This window comes from Lepisosteus oculatus, chromosome 20, assembly GCF_040954835.1.
Source record: "Lepisosteus oculatus isolate fLepOcu1 chromosome 20, fLepOcu1.hap2, whole genome shotgun sequence".
Classification (NCBI taxonomy): domain Eukaryota; kingdom Metazoa; phylum Chordata; class Actinopteri; order Semionotiformes; family Lepisosteidae; genus Lepisosteus; species Lepisosteus oculatus.
Window position 1 is genome coordinate 3,693,771 of NC_090715.1, and position 20,068 is coordinate 3,713,838.

Consider the following 20,068-nt stretch of genomic DNA (forward strand, 5'->3'; position numbering starts at 1 on the left):
GAAAGATCCACAGTATAGCCTCATCACCTACCGTGCTGGGTCAGTGTGATAGGTACGGGTGTCTGGGTTTAGAAGAAAGGGCTGGGGGCCTCCTCAGAGGCTCAACCAGTAAAGGAGCTCACTCAAGTGTGGGTTCGAGCCTGAGTCATGTCACTAGCCGACTGTGACTGCAATTTCCCAGGAGGGAGTGCACAGTTGGCTAAGGGCCCAGTTGGCTGTCAGGTGGTTTGGGCGACTCCGGATGGCTTGCAGCCCATGCAGGGCTGTTGGCGATGGACCACTGGTACAGGGCTATGCCCATGCAGGGCTGTTGGCGATGGACCACTGGTACAGGGCTATGCCCATGCAGGGCTGTTGGTGGTGGAGCTCCGGTACAGGGCTATGCCGGATGTGTTCTGTTAAAAGGAGGCTGGCTGAAGGCGGCCATTTCTTCATCCTGCCCCGTGTGCGGTTGTGAGGTTCATGACTGCAAGCAGAGATGTGGAAAAAAACAACAACTGGATATGCCTGATCAAGCGGGTACATAGAAAATAATTGGCAATCCTAAATTGCTTTTAAAAAGGAAAACCTTCTTTATCAATTTCCAACAGCAACATCTTTTCCGTTTCACTTTTTCAACCATGATCCATTTTCGGTACTCCACCATTTACCTGGATGGCTCTGGCCCTGGAGGCAAGTGGGGTGAGCTGGAGACAGTATTCCAGAGATGCCCTTGCAGTGCTGTGTCTGCAAACCTCACAACATCAGTGCGATTTCCCAGCTGCCTGAGGAGCACCAGCGCAGCCGGCAGGACTCGCATTGCTCTGCTCTGCCGAATCATTTCTCCTTGGCCCTCAAGTGTTATCTGCTGTGCAGTCAAGCCTGTGAGCCTCTTTGATGAAGGCTGCTGTGGCTTTCCAGGCTCCTCTGGCGATTCTATCTGTGTTATCTGGGTGTGCTGTCCGGGGAGAGCATTCCTGCCTCCATACATAAGAAGAAGAACAAGTCAGAAAGAAACACTGCAGCATTATTGTGTTCAAGGGCAAAAACGGAAAACAGAAGCGTGATATTTACTAACTTGAGGTTTGAGAATGGAACATTTGAGGTTAGGTACATTAAGACAATACAGCTATTGCCCATTTTCTTACTGTATCGTACTGTCAAGGTTACATGTGCCCTTTGTAACTTTTGTATTATACAGAGATAATATGCACCTATACATTTTAAATTAGTTGTCGGCTCTGTTCAACCATCTACTTGGTCCTTTGTTTGCATATAAAATGTTCCACCTCCCCTTTTCCGCCCTGTGCTAATTTTGGAGTTCTCCACGAACGGTGCAGTGAAACACAGATGCAGATGGGTAGGATGCATTTTAATCGTCTGCTTACTCCCCATGGTGGAGGTACAGCCAGAGGGGTCTGTTCTGTGTCACACGTCGTGGTGTGGAACCAAATGTGTTTTCCAATTGTGTGCCGAGAGCTTCCAGAAGGTTTGTTATGCTGGTGCCACAGACTTAATGCACTGGCCTCTTCTGCCTGAAGAGAGGGACACTTACTGATGCACCACAACAGACTGGAAAAAGCAGATTGTTCCCATTTGAAACGTCCACACTGGTGCTGTATATCCTTATGCGGCCTGGAGCAAAGGACAGGGAAAGCACTGAGAGGTACAGTGGGGTGTGAGATGAGCTGTGGGAAAGCAACAAAATAAAAGGTCTTGGTAGATTCGATGGAGCTGATGAATTTAATCCCAGGCTGAAGGAAAGCTGTCCTCTCCAGCATTTCAGGCCTTGAACAAATAGAAGCATGACTGCAGCCTAAGCAAGTGCAACTGTATAAAAGTAAAACCGGTCATCTATAGTCAGGTGACCAGCAGTTTTCCTACTGATGAAAGAGGGCAGTATACCAGTCCACAGTTTAGGTCAGCCATTGATTTTTAAAGGTACAGAGCAATGACCAATCAGCAATAGTAACTGTCCAGCAATTGATCATGTAATGCCTTCCAGGCATCAGGGACTGTAACTAATGATGTAGTGAATTCGAATGTACTCATTTCCATGCCTTGAAACGCCTGAAACAGTTCACATGGGGGAAACCCTCAAGGGAGATTTCTGTCCAATGCAGTAGACAACAATCTATCACTGTTATTGATTTTTTTGTCATTTTGTTGTTGATTCATGCCTTTTCCAACTGCTGTTGATTCCTGGTTCTCAGTATTCTTATTGAGCATGAGGTGAACACATTATTATTATTATTATTATTATTATTATTATTATTCAAAGTAACTTATATTTGCACTTATATACTGCTGGGTATCCTACTGCAGCACTATTGAGTACAAAGCAATCCTTTCGAGACCACTGAGAAAATCTAGGCTCTATGAAATAAAACAATTCTCACAATTCTCTCTGATTAATGAGAATTACTCCCCAAACTGCAAGAAATCTTCGTTACGATGAAACTAAAACGGCTGCAGTGGGGAATCCGCAGACGTTTCCCGACTCTTTATATTTTCCAGCGTCCCTCCTCCGGTCTTTTTAAACGTTACCTCCGTCTTTGAAGAAGCTGGTACGAAGTGGGGAATAAATAATTGCTGCTCCAATCCGTCCTCCCTCCTCCTCCTCCTCCACCACCAACCCCCCCGACAGCGGTACACGCCACCGCTCCCTCTTCAGCAGCTGAACGCGAAGGAAGAGCGATCTAATCCGCCGGGTGCGTCCCCTCCCCCTGCTCCCCTGCTCCGGCTCTGCCATACTGTTTCGTGCGCTCGGCACTGGGGCTGCTTGCGCTGCTGGGCGTCAGGGTGCATGAGCGACACACGGTCCCACGCTCAACAGGAGGACACGGACACTGGCGAGGATTTAACGTCGCCTCAGAGCCGAGGTGCCCGGGACTCTTTCCACGCAGGACGGCGGGACGCGACCAGAAGGGGATGCACGCAGACGCGCCGGCAGCCTTTTCTCGTTTTTCTGACAGTCTCTCCCAAGGAAACGCTTCCCACTCCGAGCTGAGGCGTCGGGACAACGCGTTAACGACGGGGCAGCCCCGGGACACCGAATAGAGGAAGAGAGAGAGAGAGAGAGTGAGTCCGGCACGGACGGAGGTTGTAAAAAAAAAACCCCCAACAACACTTGTTTTGTTATTCAAATTGACTGCTAGATAAGAAAAACTGGAACAGCTGCTTATATCGACCTCGGCGACAAACATGTAAGTAAGACGCACCACAGGGTATATCCCCCTTCCGTTCAAGCACAGCTTTTCGCCCCGGTATCTTTTTGCGAAATGCGTGTCCAAGCTAAGCTAAGCTATGCGCTGTATATTCAGCTGTTTTCTAACGGGGTATGATAGACAAGGCCGAGGTTTAGAGGCAAACAGAATGACAGCATTGTGTTTTTAAAATAAGGGACAAAGCAAACTGGCTTTCGCGCGAACAGTCTTTATTAAGCGAAAAGCGGAGCTCATGTTTGAAGCCCCGGCCGGGTTGTCAGTCGCTCCCGGAGAGAAAGTGGTTTCTGCTGGGCCGCCTCGATCCGGGGGTCGCGGCTCCGCGTCTGACAAAGGGGTCCTGCGTGCCCCCTGGGTCCTGGGTTTGAAATACATCGTGAGAGTGGTGGAGGTTTTTGTGTTGAACGATGAGTCTGATGGGCCGTCGCGGGACGTATAGTGTCGCCCTCCCGGTTCATTGGTCCGGGCCACGCAAACTGAAATAACGCGCAAGCCGAGCACGCCTTGGTAAGACCGGGATGCTCACGGTTTGCAAGTGAGCCGTCTGGGTGGCAGTGCACGCTGTAGGGACTCCCTGTTCATAATCTCTGCAATTGCTTAGTTACCCTCTTTTTTTTTTTTTTTTGGTGTGGCCAAAACAGTATCTCGCACAACCTCTTCATACTGGTGCAGAAACACGTTGAGCCTGTGCATAATGGCTTCGTTCCAGATGCGTAACGGACAAGATTACAGAAGAATATAGTTGCCCTCCTTGTTTGGCATACGAGATGGCAGTGAAGGTGGGCATTCCTCAGATGTCCAGCAGTGACGCCTCTGCAGCGCTGTTCCATTTATAGTCATACTCGCTGATGCACGCAGCCACTTGTGTTTCTCAGAGAGAGAAAAGGAAAAAAGAGAAAACACGACGTTGTGTTTTTTTTGTAACTGTTGGTGGTTTATTAGCCGTATAGCCCGATTCATTTAGAAAGAAATGATTTAAAATGGTGAAATACCCGATCATCGATGAGGAGAGACTACAGCGCCTGTAGCAGTTACTTTGAGTTATTCATAATAAGGATGCCATTCCGAATGTTAAAACCAGTGCGCTCATGACCACAGTTTTATCAGCCGAAGGTTGACAATCTGAGGATATTTAAAACCAGGAGCTGGTCCTTAGATTTTAGGGGGTCTATATTGTTGTGTTTAGGGTGTTTGGACACCCCGTGTACTTCACTCACAGGGGTAAGTCTGGTCCAGACTGTACTATTTACACTGAAGTCACTGGTGTCAGGAGTTAAACTCAGCCATCTGTGATGATCTTTTAAGCAGATTGTGCTGCTGTTGCACAGAAGACAAAGCAGGGCACGCACGAAATGAACAATCAATAAAAAGTAAAAGAGCGCTGCAGGTCAGGACACAATTCCTTGTGTTTATGTTGTATTGTGCGTTTCGTTTGTAAGGATCCCAGAGAGCTTTACATGCTGGTGGGAATCCACTTCATCCGCTCTTGAGTGAAGCACAGGAGCCCAGTAATAGCTTATTTTTTTACCCAGGCCCTTAGGATCTTTAATGACCACAAGGTCAGGACCTGGGTTAAATGTCTCATCCAAAGGACGGTACCTCTAACAGTGTAGTGTCCCATACTGGGCCCTGGTTTGGCTTTTCTGAGCTAGAGGGAAGAGTACCACTTACTAGCCCCCTGACTAGCCCCCTCCTTGGAGGCCTCCCATCCCCGTACTGACCTGGGCCACAACTTGCTTGGCTTTTGAGAGCCCTGCTAACAAGCACAAGTGTCAGGCAAAAAAAAGAGTCAGTCGTCCGGGCGAAACGTGCCCCCGGACAGCACAGGCATGGTAAGCATCGCAGAAGTGAGAAGAAGACGAAGCACGACCAACAGGTCTGTCGAGCAAGCCAGAATTCATGAAATGTTCCCTGAATTGATTGTGGAACAAGTAATAGGTTTATTCCATGCTGAAAGGAGAAAAAAGAAAACGCAGCATTTCGGCCGTGGAGCCTTCTTCAGGTGTGAGTTGATTATGTTTGGTTATGATTTGTTCTCCATAGATGTAACTGGTTTACCTTTTAAACTCTGCCTGTCTGAAGATGGAGGGAATTGAGCCAGTTAAAGGGTACGTCTTCATAGCCTGAAGAGCACTTTATAGCCTCCTGTACTGTTTTGAAAGCCGCATGCGAAATCTGTCCTTTCTGGGACAAAGGAACCCTGATTGGGTTTTGCTTTGAACACATCCACCTCCTTGAACAAAGACCACGTACAGAGTCAAGCAAGCAAGTTTTCATTTTCACCTTCTGGCCTCTGTTTCCTCAGGAATACCTGCTCCTTTAGTGAGCCAGCCTGGGGGTCACATGTTTGTGGACCATCAGGCTGATCTATAGCCAATACAAGAAGTATTTCCTTATGGATGGCTCACCCTGATGGTCACATTTTACAGGGCCTGGACAACCTTTTCAGATACGTCTTCAGTTGTAATACTTGGAGATAATCACCCAACATGTCTCACACAGAGGGTGTATAAATGTATGCTTTTAACAGTCCCATTACTTTATCAGTGAGGCTAAGACTGTAATGCAGGTGAAGCCCATGAGTGCTGATGGAAGTTTTGGAATTGAAATGAAATGCATAATAAACTCCAAGAATGAAAGGGTTAAGGATCAGTGCAGACTGCGGCAACTGTGCGTGGCCTTCCAGGGAATAATGCACTTCACGGGGAAAAAAATGTAAACATATTCTGTGACGCTTCCACAAACTGTTTGTTTGGTGCTGACGGTGTAGATGATTAGCCAAGTGCCAGGATATTTTCTTGGAAATTTAGCTTATTGGAATGATCTCACCACCCTCATAATTACCTCATTGTCACAGAACTGGCTGCCAAGAAGAACAGGGAAAGCCAGGAGGAAGGGCTGTGTTTGTTGGTCTGCGGTGTTTGATGGTGGTTTTGATACTTAATCATTTTCAAGAAATGATGTGAGAGGGCCGCTGCCTGTCCGTTGTGATCCAGACAGTGATGTGGGAAGGAAGAGGATGGAGCTCAAACTCATTCCGTTCCACTAACTGCATGGGTCATGGGTCAGAGGTCATGGGTCATGGGCTGACTTTAACCATGACCTCCACCCCAGAGCTGGGGGACTAGTTTTGGCCATTCTCCCAGAAAAAGTAGGCTTCCAGTCCAGTATTTTTCTTCTCTCCAGTTAGCAAAACCCAAGTAGGTGCAATTGGGATTGGAGAGCAGTGTGTGTCTATTGATTACCCCTCTTCTGAAGGGGAGTAATGTCCAGGTGAAAGCACATTGAGAGCAAAGGATATTTCTTTACGCAGAGGTGGGTGGGAGTATGAAACTACCTGCCCACTCATGTTGTTGAAGCTGATACCCTCGCCTCTTTCAATAGACTGCTGGGTGAGATCCTTGATCAATCCTCTAATCAAGTTAGCTCCTTGTTAACTACTAAAATGTCAACTACTATTCATTTATTTGGCTGGCCACGTCTATCCAAAACATTTGTACCCATTTAGACCTTTTACTGGAGTAACTTGAGTGCAGCAGCTTGTTCCAGAGTACAAAGGACATGCTCCAGTTTTTGCTGTGGCTCTTGTGTTCACTGTTTCTGTCCTTACAGAAAGCCAGACCTATTACAGCCATCCCTGCGAGCTTAGATGCCCAGCCAAAACCCGACACTTGGCATGCCCAGAGCTTAAACCTAATTCTCCGTTTTGCCTGGCTCAGGAGCACAAACCAGGCAGTGTGTCCCACTGCTGAGGTGAGCCACTGAAGACACAGGCCTCGTAGTCTTGAAGCTTTAATCATCTAAGCTTGTGAAAGAGGGATGAGCAGCTCTATATCGAGAGAATGAGAGAGGTGCTAATTATAAAAGCAAACTCGATAACTAGCAAGCAGGTGTTCCCAGGCCCTGGTCTGGACAGGAGTGCTCCAGATCACTCTTTCAGGAGAATGTCTTTAGTAGGCCTTCTTCAGCCTTTCAGGTCAGTTTCTTACTGACCAAAATCCAGATATTGGGCTCATTTTTATTCCTTGTGAGGGTTTAAGAGTTAAACATTTTTGCAATGAAAATTCCAGATGTCGGCGATGGACTTTCTTTATGTCACTTGGTTCTTCATTTTGTGGGTTTGGAGCACAGCTGTGTGTGGAGATTGGTGGTCCCTGGAGCTGTTTTTGCTCTGCCCTTTGGCCAGCGCCGGACAGCCTTTGGGTGGGTTGGACCCTGTTTGTTTGCTGACCCAGTGCTGACCTTGCAGTGCGTTGTGCAGCGCCTGAGCAGCAGGCAGCAGCAGGGTATATATACAAAGCCTGCTATCAGCCTCCATCCTTCCCTGTAGGAAATGCATTTTCCTTTCAGAAGCCGTTAAAAATAGAAGGTGCAATAGACACCATATTAAAAACTCGTCCTCTCCTCTGACAGCCATTCTTTCCGTCAGTCATTGAAACGATCCTGTTCTTCTCATGCTGCATGAAGACAGACCTTCCGTTAGCTGTCCTGGAGGAAAATGAAAAGCCGCAGCTGTCCGCTCCTGTTGAAAATACTCCATTCTTCTTCCAGTGGCAGGGGAACCTCACATCCTCGTTTCCTCTGCTTGCGTTTGCAACATCTGTGAAAATCCAGCTGTTGACGTTTCTTCAGGGATCATGACGATTGCTTGTGAGGATGCACAATACACCCTGAGCTTGAATGCGCTGTTGCAGTGCCATGCTGTGCTTTTTGCAAATGTTGTAATTACTGTTTGCAGGCACAGAGCTGCGGAGCTCCATTGAGATTGATAAATGTGTTTTATGTCTGGCAAGTACGGTGTTTCCTCTTTTCTACCTGTTGCATGACCTGCCTTGTTCATCTGTGATCTCGCAAATAAATGAAGGCCAGTTTGAACAGTTGTAGCTGCCTTGTGCTCAGCCATAGAGAGGTGTGTGCAGCAGCTCCAGTTGTGCTATGCAGCGCAGACTCCTGCTGTTCAGCAGGGGTAGCCCAGTCTGCCTCCGAGCCTGGTAGGGAAGAGATCGCAGGGCCTGGAGTCTGTGCGTCCTCGCAAATGCTGTGTTTTTGGTTTTTGAGAGCGCTGTCAGGCCTGTGGTTCTTCTGACGTTATAGTGGTTAGTGCTGTGGCCAACTCAGATTCAGTTTAGGCTGTGGCCATCCATTCTGATTGCACAGCAAACCTGCCACCAGGCTTTGCTCATTCATATACATGAGCCTGGGCTGTGTTTATGGCTTCAGTCACGGTGTTCTCCACTCTCTGGAATTTGGGACAGGTTTCTGTCTTGCTCTGTGACTCTGGAGTTATGGAACAAAGCTCCTATCAGGGCTGTAGGGTTTTCTGAGCTGGGTGCTAGCAGACTCTGAGTTACTGATGTGACCAGCTTTCCTTTAGGGATGGGTGCCAGTGTTGCTACTTTCCCCAGGTTTCAAGCTGTGCCTAATTTGCAACATAAGAGTGTAAGAGCCCATTAAACCCATCTCGCTCGTTTGATTGTTTGGTAGGAAAGTGAATTGTAATTTTCCTTCAGCTGATGTTTGATGGACACTGGAGTTTGGGTTGCGACCACCTGTTCCAGACACCTACCGCTCTTTATGTAAAAGACATGTTTCGTTTTCTCTATCCTGGAAGACTTTCCTTTAAATGGTGGGAGATGACATTTTGCAGCTGAGTACTTTGTATTTTTCCACCCCGCCCTGGCCTGAGAGCGAAACACAGCATTAGAAAGCGATTCAGCCCTGTAAGTGACAGACCTACTTCAGTGCCCCAGATTTGTTTTGACCCAGAGGAAGCAGGAAAGAGGAAGTCACAACAGAGACCTCTGCGCTCTCCAATGTGCAGAGAGTGGCTCGGTGATCCAGGAAACTCAGGTCACCACCCAGCATGGTGTGGTGCTCTGTTCGATACCCTGTCCGCTGTCTGTGTACCCAGGTGGCTCTGTTCCCCTGTCAAGTGTATCATCTGGCCCCAGTGTGTACGTGGAGCCTGAAGCCAAGGTTAACAGTTTCCGCTGGGAGTTTTGTGCCCTGCTCTTCGGCGGTAATTACACATGTGATTCCCATTACTAAGCACAATTAAGCGGGTTAATAAGTGTTTGTTGCCGGGTGATTTCCTGTTGCGTGTTATGGCTGTAGTGTCTCTCTGGATGCTGTTGCCAGGTTTAATTACACCACTCAGTGCACTGTGATGGTGTCTCCGTATTCCCTTCTGAGGCGGGTTTGCTGGGGCTCAAGAGGGACGTCCCAATTCTGCCAATCACAGTCCCCAGGGAAGCTCCAGAAAAAGTTGGCTAACTCCTACCCTCCTTTTCGTCTCGATGTTTTTGACATCCCTGTCAAAAACGTCTGAGAGCTGTTTGCCAGGTTCCCCTGTAATTTGGAGGGGTGTTTCTGGGTGCTGGCATTGTACTTTCCAAGCACTGACTGCAGCTCTTTGTGAGACTGCTGAAATGCCAGGCAACCTGCTCACGAAGAGCAATCTTTGACATGCTGTCTATCCACATTAGATTTGTTCTAAAAGCGCTACTTTCCATTGGCTCCATTGAGACCAATAAGATCCTTATTGCACTGCAGTAATTGGTCCATTTCGGGTTTTGTACCTGCTGCCTTTTAGCAGATACTGGGTTGCGTGTGCTTCAGTGAAACACGTGGCACTGCTGTTCCACAGGTACAGGTTGCACAGGAGTTTGCTGCTAGTCGAACCTGGGACGGCTCTGATTGCTATGCATCAGGAGAATCACAGGCGCTCTGCCAGTCATCTGCTCTCCTAGCCCGCCCGCCTCCCTGCGCCAGCTGTACCTTTTGTAATGCCAAGAGCAGATCGGTGCTGCCAGGCACTCAATGACATGGGCTCGCGCGGCCTGCCCCATCGCAGGCCCCTTCCTGGGCTCCCACAGCGCCGTGCGCCTCGTGCTGATGGCAAATTGGTACTCCTAAAGCCGCATGTCAGCAAAGGTGCTTTCGGAAAAAAACAAAACAAGAAAAAACAAGAGGGGGAAAAATACCCAAAGCAGATGGTGTCCTGGCTGGCGTTGTACAGCCTGTATTTATTTCACAAGTGCTTCCAGGCAGAGTGGCTGTTAAAGTGTTGGAGGAGGAGGTGGGACCCGGCGCCGGCTGTGCTGTGTGACTCACTCGCTCCGATACGGACTCGTGCTCCGGGGGGGGGGCAGGGAAAGTAGTGCGTGGCCCAGGGACGCAAGCGAGAGTGCAGCCCCCCCGACAGTAGGTGCCCGATCAGAACTCTCCTGGGGGGGTTGTTCAGTTTCGGTGCAGTTTTTTTTTTTTTAGCCCCTGTAAAAGGGAAAGATCACAGATGGCAGGGCAGGTTTCGAGGCAAGACGGGCATCCTCCCGAAATGGGCTCCACCTGGGGTTTTTCTTCAGCGCGCTCCGCTGGAGAAGTAGCCGCCGCGGGCCTCGGCAGTGGACTCCAGGGTAGAGGTGGCACCATTCAGTCCCCCCCTGAGCTATTTTTATCACGCTCCGCCCTGTAATTTAAGTGAGAGTAAATTAAGTGAGAGTCAGGCTGCAGAGCTTGGTCCTCCTGCAGGGAGTCAAGCGGGCATCCTGCACAGGGCTGGGGGGGTGTGGGCGTTGGGCAATCATGGTTGACTCACAGGACCGACTGGTGTCAGATCGGGGCAGCGGGACAGTACCGGCAGATGCACTCGACAGCCTGCCAACTGCAGATGCCTGCCTGCAGACCCAGCGCAGAGCTCCCTTCCTCCCTCAGACCTCATTAGCGTCTGTGTGCGCCGTGCTGCAGGCTGTGCCAGCTGAGCTCGAACAAATACCCCAATGTTTTGGCAGCGCGGGCCTGTGAAATGCAGACCTCGTCTCGCCATTTGCTTTTCCTTCACATGTTTCACGAGGTGTTAAAATGATCCGAGTGAAGGCACGGAGATCTTGGCAGGTCTCGGTACTTGTATGTTCTTTTTGTTTTGCTGTAGCGGTATAAACATCTACATGAAGCTTGTTTACTCAAGCAGGCTGCCCAGCACTTTGTCCTTTCAGATTCTGTGCTGTCTCCATAGGTAATGTCTGTTACATGTCAATGTTTTTGTTTGCTAGAAGAAAGTCACTGTTCTCACTGTCTGCTATATGATTTGCTCTCTCTTATGTAATTTACTGTAGTTACTGCCAGCTTGTTATTACAGAACATATAATTAGCACCGGTCTGGGAAACGGGCTAATTAGCTTATGAGTGGAGTGCAGTCTTACGGCAAAGCTTCAGAGTGCTTTGCACCACAATCAGAAATCAGAAAGGAGCTTTTCTAATTAGCACAGATTAGGGAATGATGGGAATGGCTCATTTTTTGCAATTGTGTTCTTCCACTGGTGCAAGGATTAAGAAAAAAAAGCTTCAGAAAAAAACGATCCCTTTTCTCCTCTAATTTAGTTTGGTTCGTCAGCCAGCTATAAAATGAAAGCAAATGCAAAGTACAGTACAACCGAGTGCTGAGACTGAATTATAATCACGGAGTATGGAGCTTGCCAAGACATTCATCACGGCCTTCTCATTACCCTGTGAGCTTGAGTGAAGAGTCCACGTGGAAGAGAGCGAGACAGATTAGCTGGTGCAAAGATTTCATTTTTGTGTTTCCTTTTTTCAGAATTCAGTTTGGCGAATCCCAAGTAAGCATTGCTTACATACTCTTCTTTGACCTGCAGGAAAATATTCAGGTCTCATTTGAAGACAGGAAATTACTCAGTCCATTTAAAAAAAAACAGCAGGACCAGCAGTTTCTGTAGCGCTTTCACAAATTAAAGTAAAACTGACATTTTATAAACTAAATAACTTAGTTTTGTCACATTAGTTCTATAAATCAGAGTTGGGTGGTCATCTTAAACAGTGTAAACTTGATTCAAGTATTCAAAATCCTCAAAGACCATGGCAATCCATCCAAAGGTCTCAGGAATCAACAGGATATATTGGAGAATACTAAGGGAGAGGGTATTTAAGATGGTATACAGGATGCATTTCTTTACACAAAGGGTGGTGGTAATGTGGATCAAGCTACCAAGACATGTAGTTAAAGCCAGTAGTGTTGCTTATTTTGTGAAACTGAACTATTTCGAGGTCGTGTCTAGTTCATAACCTTCCTTATGTTCTTAATCAGATTAGTTACTGAGTAGGTCTATCAGACATTGGCAGATAGGTCTTGGTGTATTTTTAAGTGTTGCACTTTACTGTTGCAGCCAGGGATAAAAAAAGCTCCAATGCTGTTGTAAAAAAAAAAAGCCTTGATAATCACAGAATCTTGCTTCCCCAGTATTTCTGGGGAAGAAGCCATTTGCACTGTACTAATCTTTTATTTTTATAGCTGTGGTACTTGGGAAGCCAGCCTTCTACTAGTAGAGTGGTTATGTAGCACCAGGCTCACGTCCTGTGCAGGCCTTCAGCATGGAAAAGGTGTGATCCAGGGATTCTCTCCCTGTAGCTCTGGGCACAGGCGGGCACTGACAGCAGCCCAGATGTCAAGATCAGAAGTAAGGTATTCATTGCGCAGTCAGAAACTACATTCTTGGATGCGTCAGAGAAGCACGGTCTGTGTTTGTGCACAAGAAACTAAAAAAGCAAAGAGCCTAGAAACCTCATCACTTATAGCCTGAGAATGAGTGAGGCGGGCAGGTTCTGGGTGGCTGACGCTGGCAGTCCTCGCTGGTACAGTAGGCGCAGTGGCAACGTCTCTTCACTGGATGAGCAGAGCATGAAAGTTCTGCGTTAGATTTGTTGACTTGGGTGCCTTTTAGCTTTACGGCCTCAGAGGAAACTGTAGAGGAGTGTGTGTGACTCGATGATAAAGCAGAAGGGATGATTGAGTGAAAGTTTCATGACGGGAGCTCATCCAGGGAAAAGCTGGGGCTCATGAAACATTCCTTATCTGTCTCTGCTGTGGAGGTTTTTGGTTTCAGTTCCCTTGAGAAAACCCCCAGGCATGAGAGCCGCACAGCACAGTATTGACAATTAGCTGCGGCCTTAATCCTGTTAGCTGCTCGCCGGACAACAGGCTGTTATGCAGAGAGCAAAGCTCTAATTGGACCAACAAGCATTCTTCTGGGATCGTTAAAAGCCCAGTGATATGTTAATTGAAAAGTGAAATAAGAAAGGATTCACTTTTTTTTTTGCGAGGGGAGGGTGGATTTTTACGAGCTCCTGTTGCTTAATGATGGACTCCAAAGCCTCTAATCGAGCAATTACTCGGGGATTAAGTGTTTTTCATTTTCTTAGAAAAGCTCCACTAACGGGTGGTAATTGCAGGCTGGCAGTGCCATCTTGCCTTCTCCTCCAGGGCCCCATGGCAGAGCCCGTGCATTCCCTCGGCGTTCCGGCTCTTGCTCCAGTCCCTGCGTGCCCGGGCTCAGGATAATTCACGTACCGGTGTCCGTGAAGCGGAACTTTTACAGGAAGACCCGTCCCATGTATACTGCGTTTCTGCCAAGGCTGTAGACCAGTGCCTTTCAGGGTGTCTGGAAGTGAAAGTTCAGGAATATTTCCCACTGTCAGATCTGGAGGTGCGCAAGGCTGGGCTGCTTGTATGAGCCCTTCTGCTAGACACCTTTAACATAGTTGTGATACGTAAGTTGTGTTGCGTCTGTGTGGATACTGCTGGTTCTAAGGTCTTTGAAGAAATAAGTGCCAAAGGACACTATGTAGGCTTATTGACACCCAGAAAGGCTTTCGAATTTCCACAGAGCTGGCAGATAACTCCCTGCCCTGTTTCTCTGAGTGTAGATGGAGCAGAAGCAAGACCGGGAGAGTCTGATGGGATCTGTTCTGCTTTTTACAGTGGTAATACAGGAGAAGGGGAGGGCTGAGCCTCTTCAGTTAACTAGTGGTGTCATTATATAACCTCAGGAACACTGATTATAAAAAATAAACGTATGATACTACAGCACAGAGCACCTAGCCCCTTTCGAGAGTAGCAGCGTGGAGCAGAATATTAACGAAAGCGAAACCTATCGGAATCCACTTCCTCCTCCCATAGTTTGTTTTGCTGGACATTTAAGTCGGCGCAAAGCTCTGGCAGCTTCTGTTTACACATAAGCCTCTTATGTTCCAGCTGACGAAACGCTCAGAGGCCCTAAGTTCAGATTCCGGGGGAAGAGGTGTATTAGCTACAGTATGTGCAGTGGGAACTGTATCACCATCTGCAGCAGCCAGAGCGCCTGGCAGTGAATTTGTGATCCGCATGGAAATAATTAAGGTGAAGGTGGATTGTAGGTGTGGGTTCAGTCACAAAACTAGATTCTTTCCAAGAAAACTGAACTCATGACATTTCAGGTGTGAACTTGTCACATCAAGCTGGCCCATTTTATTTTCTCTTGTCATGGTGAATCTTGTTGCACTAGAGGGTTCCATGGTGCAGAATCTGGGGCTGCATGCCGTGTGGGTGCAGCGAGTTCAGGCCCGAGAACAGCAGGAAGCCGCGGAGAAGCAGGTTTTGCACTATTGTTTGCACGTGAGAAGCCCACAATAGTCTCTCGAGAGGATCTCTGAAACAACCCACACGGCTTTGGTGCGCAAGAGTGGCGTTTTAAAACCCGATCGATAAAAAAGATCCAAGTCAGATATTGGCTGCAAACGTATAGAATCCGTGCAGAGCCAGGTGGGTCTTAAACATGAGTCTTTCCGACGGCTATCTGATCAATATTATAATGGTGGCTTTAAGCAGTCTGCAAAGACAACGTGTTTGCTCCACGCTAATAGCTCTTCACCAGGAGTGGGCTCTTCTGTGTCTACTGTAGCAGAGAGGAGAGGGGGCTAGTTCTGTTCCATCTTCTGTCACGCAGCAGTCAGAAATGGAGGCATGACATGCTTGAGAATTATTTACACCATTGTACTGTGGGGGAGGCCTGGTATTTTCGCCTTGTGTGCAGACATTCCACAGATTGATATTGTTGGAACCTAAGGCTCATAAGAGATATGAAGTCACAGATGGAATAATGCTCTCTTTGTATCTGTAGACCAGTAGGTTTATAAACCCTGGCTGTATATTGAATTAGGCTGTGCAGCGCTTGCAAGCAGGAGAAGAGACGTTAGTCTGCTCAAATGGCACCAGTGGAACAAAAAATTTCTTTTACAACAGCAGTGATTGTGTAATTCGTTAGCTTTTGGGCATCGCCTGAGATCACAGCCTCTGCATGAACAGGTTTTGGGCTTGAACTTCCAGGCAAAGTTCTGTTTTTCTCTGGCCGCGGTCGTGGCCGGCGAGCAGGTGCTGCCGTGGGGATGAGAGAGGAGAGAGCCCTCCGGACAGCTGCTCCTTAATTCCCCCCTGGCTCTGGGAGCACAACGGGCTGCACAATCAGCTTCCTCGGCTTACCGTCCATCCCATTAGGAAGCCGAGCGGTGGCTGAACGCGGACGGCCGCGGGTCTCCTGCGCGGGTCGCCATAGCAACAGCGCCTTACCCACCGGCCCCTGTCCCTGTGGTTACTGCTCCTGCAGCCACAGTGTGCTCGTAGCAAAACTCCTGACTGCAGCGGCGGGGTCACCTGCTAAGCAGATTGGGCCAAGAATGCATCAAAAGTAGTTCCTATCTTAATTGTAGGCTTAAGTCATTGGTTAGAGATTTCGATTTTTTGTGGCTTGTGCGGCATAGAACAGAGAAGTGAGTGTCTATCTTTGTCTTCTCTGTAGCTGTGTGATGTAGTGAGCCTCACTCTTAACTTTCCAGTTGTTCTTTTAGCGAGGAGAGATCAGTTAGGTATTTCATTGATGAGCAGAAAACCTCCCCCCCACACACACACACACCAGTGTTTTGTGCTGATATGGCACTAGAGCTGCCGTTGAAATCGTTTTCATAGCCACAGGTGAGGCCCTCGGTTGTGCCCAAGCACTGCTGAAATAGGTTGATCGCTTTGCTGTCTCAGAACAGAAGTCTGATTCTGACTCAAGGATGTCCAGGGTTGAGGTGATTTAGTTGTGACAGTTCTGTTGTCCAGTCAGGAGACGTGCTGTAGCTCCAGTCAGTATTTTAAACCCAGGCAGTCTGCAAGGCAGGACTGGGGGAGTAGGTCAAGCTCGAGAGACGCTTTAAAAGCACAGTGGTGAGATGCAAATTGCAGCTGTGTGCCTCGGAAATGCAACCCAGCACACGCTGCAGTATTAGTGAGTGTAGCTGTATGCACAGTGTGTGCAGACATTGACCTGCAGGTGAATATTTTGCATAAACAACACTGCAAAGTGTGTCTGCTCATGAATACATTCCCTGTTGGGTGATCGGCCACAAAGACAGAGCTGTTCAAGGCTGCTGACAATCCCCCAACGATCCTCCGTGTTAATTTAATTAAAATGAGAAAAATGGTGGAGCTTTATTCAGCGTCACGATTGTCTCCTTTCCCCTGCCTTGGCGCAGACCTGCGATTGTCAGTTTAATTTTGGAGTAATCTGGCAGGGCTGGTTTTAATGAGCCTCTGATGTCTGGGCGCACAATTTGGATTCGGGTCAGGAGAGCAGGGAAGAGAGTTCGATGGGGGAAAGGAGCACAATCTTCACGCTTGTTTCTGCCCTTGGCCGGCCGTCCACGAGCAGACACAGCTCAGAAGGACAGGCCGCGGGAGGGCTGTGGGAGTGACAGGAGAGACCAGGATGCCTTTTGTGAATGGGGGTGAAAGGAGGGGATCCTGTGAAGAAAGGGGAGTGGCTGAGGAGGAGGCGGGGCCTGGGTGAGCGTGGGGGGCGGGGCTTCTCAGCCTCCTGGAAGTTCTCAGGGTGTCGTTTCCCCTGATGGCGGCCTGTGTGCGCGTGTTGGATTGTACGTTTTTCCTGGAGCTTCAGGCTGTGGGGATGGAATCGTGGTAAGGGGCAGAGGAGGGGCGGCTGACCCCTTCTTCAGTTATTGGGGTTCGATCACTTCCTGTCTGGTTTCTCCTCTTCAGAGGGCACTTTCTCTCTCAGCTGAGCAACACATCCTTCCTTTTCCACGGCCACGCCGGAGGTCTGAGAGCACCTCCTAGAGAGAGCCGAGCTGCCGTGATGTGGCACGGAATAGAAACGGCTTCATGATTAATGGTCTGACTGCTTTTTCAGCCAAACTGTCAGGTAGAGTGCAGCCTGCCCTCGTAGGACTTGTACTGTAACATGAGCCTGTGTGCATCTGATCTATGTGATCTAATGTGAGGCCTGTCCATCCATTTTCCATCCGCTTCCCCTGATTCAGGCTCATGGGACACTGGAGCCTATCCCAGCAAGCAAAGGCACTGGGGGCGAAAATCCGTTTGTGTGTTTCGATACAAAGGATAGAAATGCTGTTAATTACTCTTTGAAGGAGAAACGGTCCTGCTCTGGTCTGTCCTTAGATCACTGAGCTGTAATGTTCACCAGTAATATTTTTAGGGAAAATAGGAAGAAAACACTGCATTTAATGAGTTGTGCTTTCTTTTAAAAGAATGCCGTGTTAAACTGGCTGCAGAGCAAAGAGAAAGGGGAAAGAAAACATATGCAAGCCATTAATGATTAATTTGGAGAGCTGTAGCTGAGTTATGGCTGTGATAATGGCAGGGTAAACATATGGTAGGTAGTCTTGCATAGGCCCTGTGTTCCACGTGGTTCTTGGTGTTTGAGATGCGTTGTGCTGCCACCTAGTGGTAGGTTATCCGGACAGCTCGGAAGCTGTCTGAGCAAGCAGACCACTTCATTAGTATATCTGGGAAAGGCAAAACAAAAAGTTCATGTCCTTTCGTATTGCATCAGCTGATTGGAATTGAAATCTTAAGGTAATCTGCGTTATGCAGGCCTCTGTTTTCATGATACTCGAGTAGGGAGTGCAGACCTGCTTGGGAGGCAGTGAGGCTCTTTGCATTTCTGACCACATGAAATGCAAACCACACCACTTAAAGGACCTGGCAGACAACCCATGCACCGTCTGCAAAAGATAGTTGGTGAGCAGCAGACTGCCTCCCTCTGCCTCCCTCTGCCTCCCTCTGCCTCCCTCCCGCCAGTAGGAGTACTGCAAGCAGCACAGCCCCGAGGAACAGCTGAGCTCACACTCACAATGCAGTGCGGCGGACCCCCGGTTCTGTCGGACCCCTGCGGTCTCTGGGTTTTCCTCCCGCCACGTTCTTGAATTCACGGGCTCATGTGCCTCAGCTGTTACCGGTTTTTGTTTTTACTGTGATTTCACCTCTTTTTTTTTTTTTTTAAACACTTGAATGGGGAGGGTGTTCTTACCATCAGCCCTGTGCAAATTGTCGAGCCCTCCTTCGGGTGTGTGAGCATGAAACGGCACCCCCTGAGCTGAAGCAGAAAGGGGAGCTCTGAGCGTGTGCGAGGCACTGTCACCCCCGCCTGGGTCTGCTCAGCATAAACAAGACGCTTCCTAGGCGCTGTTTATTCAGCAATAAGGGAGCACATTCCTAGCTGGAGGAGTTCTGTGTGCTGAAGTGAAGTGGCTGGAAGTCATGTACTTGAACTGAGGTATTTGTGAAACCAAGGCCTGAGCTCAGGAGGTCTGAATAAGCAAGCAGGCCAGTTTCAGGAGCAAATAGTAGCAGTGTCTAAGGGCCCAGCTAGAGTGAACACCAGCAGACTCAGGGGTTCCTCAGGGGCAGGCTGGAGACATCTTGATATACAAGCATGGATGGCGACTTCCTGATTCCCTGTCGACCAGATCAATGTGGAAAACCAATGCAGTTACCCTGTCTGTGGATGGTACTGCACTTGAGTTTCAATCAGAATTGAAGAACTTGGGAGTGATATTTGATCCAGGCTTGACGTTGGATACAGATGTGCAACATGTAGTCAAAACATCGTTCTTCCACCGGATTACGTCCTATGTTGCCACTAACTGTTGCTGTAAATCTTGTCAACACTTTTGTTTTTTTTTCTCGTATTGACTACTGTAATGCCCTACTCGCTGCTGGGTTATCTATATACACACTTAACAAACGACCGCGTGACTCCTGACCAGGTCTAGTGCAAGTGATCACATTACTCCTGTCCTGAATTCCCCGCACTGGCTTCCTGTCAGGTTTTGTGTCGACTTCAAATCTCGATGCTCACCGACAAGGCTCTGCATGGCTTGGCACCTCAGTACCAGTCTTGAGTTATTATTGTCCTACTCCCCGCCTCACAACCTTCATGTGCCTCACTCTGGTCTGCTGTCTGTCCACACTCTGTGTTTGACAGGGCCGTCTGCTGCTGCTCCCCAGAGCTCTAGAACTCAGTCCCCAAAGGTGCCAGAGAGAGACCCCTTCCCTGAGCTCCTTCAAATCTAGACCCAAACCTTTCTTACAAAGGCTTTTATTGAACTGGTTCTGTGTGCCCCTTGGCTTTCCCACTGTATTCCATGTCCCCTTCTACTGTCTCCTCTCAATGTGTTTTTGGTTCTTTTATTTTTGTGGTTCTGTTAAGTGCTTTGAGAAGCCCCTTTTAAAGGCACTATATAAAATGAATTTTATTATGATCTTGGTGTAACGGACACACAAATGGATTTTCACAATGCTTTTTGCTGATATGTAGGTGTTGAGGACTTGAATTGGATTTGTTAAGCGGATAAATCTGGACCTATAAGCTGTCCTCTCATAATGCCTGGTGTTTTCATCCTGAAGATAGCACACGGAGTTGGACTCATGATAAGCTGTTGTGTATTTCCGTAAAAAACAGTCGAAACAGCTTTGGTTTAGGGGCACGCTGGTGGCGAGAGATGTGTGTTTCTGCGTGAAAGACCTCTTCCGAATCGCATTGAAACTGCTCTCTCTTCACCTTCCGAGGTGAGGGTGGGGCTGACACACTCGAGAAGATCGCCTTCGAGATCGTGAAACCCCACCCTCGGCTGAGAGAACCCCGCAGGGGCGCGTGTCCGAAAGAGGGGGTCATGGGAAACTGCCCACGGGCCCTCCAGAAAACCGAAGTTCTGCCGCATCTGTCTAAACATTCACC

At 48.4% G+C, this 20,068-nt stretch overlaps 1 protein-coding gene across 2 annotated transcripts in view; it reads left to right on the forward strand.

Moving 5' to 3' along the window:
* The window catches only part of ripor1 (RHO family interacting cell polarization regulator 1), a 75,616-nt gene that overhangs the window by 20,283 nt on the left and 35,265 nt on the right, over positions 1-20,068 (forward strand). The window contains exon 1 of one of the 2 annotated variants that reach the window (XM_069181413.1): positions 2,633-3,185. The exons of the other annotated variant lie outside the window; for it this stretch is intronic. The gene's annotated coding sequence lies outside the window, so the exon portion shown is untranslated. Of the gene's footprint in view, positions 1-2,632; positions 3,186-20,068 lie in introns of those variants that run through there. 2 annotated transcript variants of the gene reach the window in all.